The following is a 3073-nucleotide window of genomic DNA, read 5'->3' on the forward strand; positions in this document are numbered from 1 at the left end:
AACGAAATAATTTCACATATAATCACTCCAAAATGCTTTAAAAGTAGGAAATGATAAAAGAGGACTTTGTGAAGTAAAGTTTCTTCTACTTTTAAAATGATTCTTAAAGCCATGTGCTGGTTGGTCACTCCTTTAATCCTGTCCACTCGGCATATTTACTTAGGAGCTTGACATCTCTGGATAAGTGTTGGAAGCCAATCAGGGCAAAAAAAAAAAAAAAAAAAAAAAAAAAAAAAAAAAAAAAAAAAAAAAAACATAAGGTTATTTTTCAAAAATTTAAATGAACTAGAAAAGGGCCAGGAATGGAGATGTAGCTAATATATTAGCTGACCAATCTAGATAGGAAAGGCTTAGTGAGTCCTTGAAGCCCTTAGTTCAAACTCTGTGCCTGCCAACAATAATGTATGCACACACACAAGCATGCATGTGCACACACACACACACACACACACACACACACACACACACATTCAAAATATCTTCTGGTGAGTGTACTGCATTCATTTCTTTGTTAACGATATTATATGGGTAAAATAATAGAAAAAAACTCTTTCATCTGAGAACATTTTTAAACTTTTTTATTGTAAAAATACTGTACAGAGGGGTTACAGTTACATGAGCAACGTAATGAGTACATTTCCTATCAAGCATTGTTACCTCCCCTTTGTTTTTCCCCCACCATCCCTTCCCTTCCACCTCCACAAGTACACTCCTCACCACCCCCCATTCCAACCCGGCCTAAATTGTAAAGTTCGTTTTTCAACAGTGTCTTGTGCATCTCATTGTTACAATGGGTCAACCTGTATCCCTATTTAAGAATTTTGCTTTTTCCCTTTCCCTCCCCAAATTAGAGAAGTGTATATACAAGATGAAGGCGCAATGACTTCAAATACAGTGAAAACAGGAGTTATGTTGTGTGTAAGGACCATATAAAGATTAAAAAAATCACATTGTACGTTATAATTACGTTAGAAACAACAGCAAGAAAGAAAAAAAAAAAAAACACCCGTGTTCCTATCTTGAAGTTCATTTAGCTTAACATTACCTTATCTAGTCATATGCACATAGTTTTTTTTTTTTTAACCATTACTGCTTATACCAGACACATATTTACTTAATGCTAATAAGGGATACCATGGGTCCTATGATTCTTTGGACTTGCATTTTTTCCATTTCGTAACAAATTGGGTGATGTCATTCATTCTGATGGATGATAGAATTCCCATACACACACACACACACACACACACACACACACACACACACACACACACACACACACACACACACCATTTTCTTGATGCATTCATCTCCTGAGGGGCATCGGGGTTTGTTCTATATCTTAGCTATGGTAAATAATGCTGCAATGAACATAGTTGTGCTGGTAGTTTTAGTATCGTCTTGTTTGTGTGGATCATTTCGGTGAATGCCCAAAAGTGGGATTGGTGGGTCATAGGGGAGCTCTATGTGGAATCTTTTTTTGTGTGTGTGAAAATACTGTACAGAGGGGTTACAATTACATGGGCAAGATAATGAGTAAATTTCTTATCAAGCATTGTGGCCTCCTTCTTTGTTTCCCCTTCCCATCCCTTCCCATCTTCCTCCTGCCCCCCCACCCAATCTTCCCTGCTCCCCCACCCCCACCAAAGTTGTAAAGTTTATTTTCGACATAACGACTTGTACATCTCATTGTTGCAATGGGTCCTCCTGTATCCCTATTTAAACGATTTGTTTTTCTCCTTCCCCTCCACAAATTATAACTACATCAAATACAGTGAAAGCAGGGGTTATTCTGTGGGGGAGGGACATACAAAGCAACAAAGAAATAATCTTATAAATGTGTTAAAATCAATTGCATGAAAGAAATAAAAAAAACATGTGAATACATATATTAGGGTTCATTTACCTAACATCAACTTATCTGAACTTTTCTGCTTGACTAAGACATATACTAGATACTGCAAATAAGGGAAACCATGGGACCTATGTTTCTTTGGGACTGGCTTATTTCGCATAATAGAATTTTTTCCAAGTTTTTCCATTTCCTAACAAATGGGGCAATATCATTCTTTCTGATGGAGGCATAGAATTCCATTGTGTATATATACCTCATTTTCTTGATCCATTCATCTACTGAGGGGCATTTGGGTTGGTTCCATATCTTAACTATAGTAAATAGTGCTGCAATAAAAATATTCGTGCTGGTAGCTGTAGTGTGGTCTTGTTTGTAAACATTTGGGTAAATACACAAAAGTGGGATTGCTGGGTCATAGGGGAGCTCTATGTTGAGTCTTTTGAGGAACCTCCATACTACTTTCCAAAGTGGTTGAACAAGTTTACACTCCCACCAAGAATGCAGTAGGGTTCCCTTTTTTCCCCAGTCCCTCCAGCATCTGTTGTAAAAATGTGGACCGATTCACGAATTTGTATGTCATCCTTGAGCAGGGCCCATGCTAATCTTCTGCCTATTGTTCCAATTTTAGTGTATGTGCTGCCAAATTGAGCACAGACCATTTTTTTACATATAAAGTGTAATTGATTTTCTTAAACTAGATAATTCAACAAAAAGTAAGTTCAAAAGTATTGTCGTGAAAATTTTAGAACTATATATTTCTTACATAAGCACACATTTAAGAATAAAGTCAAGATTGATAATGTCAAAAACAAAATAATTCCGTATATTAGTTGTTCAAGAGATGTGTAGCTAGAGGAAATCAGTTATTCTATACAAGTCATCTGTCATAATGAACACTGCAGCAAGTGTTATGGTTTGTTAAAAATTTTAATGTTTTGGGCTGGGAAGGTGGATCAATGGTAGAGTACTTGCCTTGCTTGCATGAAGCCCTTGGTTCTATTCCTAAGCACCACATAAGCAGAAAACAAACGCCGGACATGGTGCTGTTGTGGCTCTAGTGGTAGAGTGCAAGCCTTGAGCTGAAGAGCTGAGGGATAGTACCCAGGCCCAGAGTTCAAGACTCACGACTGGACCTTCCTCCAAAAAATTTAATGTTCTAAATATGTTTAATTTTGGGAATTTGCTTATATATGACAAAATTAAGACTTTTTGTCAGGT

At 36.9% G+C, this 3073-nt stretch overlaps 1 non-coding gene across 1 annotated transcript; it reads right to left on the reverse strand.

Moving 5' to 3' along the window:
• Positions 1–2400: 2400 nt before the first annotated feature.
• On the reverse strand, positions 2401–2507 carry LOC138834456 (U6 spliceosomal RNA). Its single transcript, XR_011374111.1, has one exon. It is a non-coding gene; the product is annotated as a U6 spliceosomal RNA (small nuclear RNA).
• Between the last annotated feature and the right edge of the window lie 566 nt (positions 2508–3073).

Source organism: Dipodomys merriami, unplaced genomic scaffold (genome assembly GCF_024711535.1).
Source record: "Dipodomys merriami isolate MVZ:Mamm:240054 unplaced genomic scaffold, mDipMer1.0.p SCAF_215, whole genome shotgun sequence".
NCBI classification, from domain to species: domain Eukaryota; kingdom Metazoa; phylum Chordata; class Mammalia; order Rodentia; family Heteromyidae; genus Dipodomys; species Dipodomys merriami.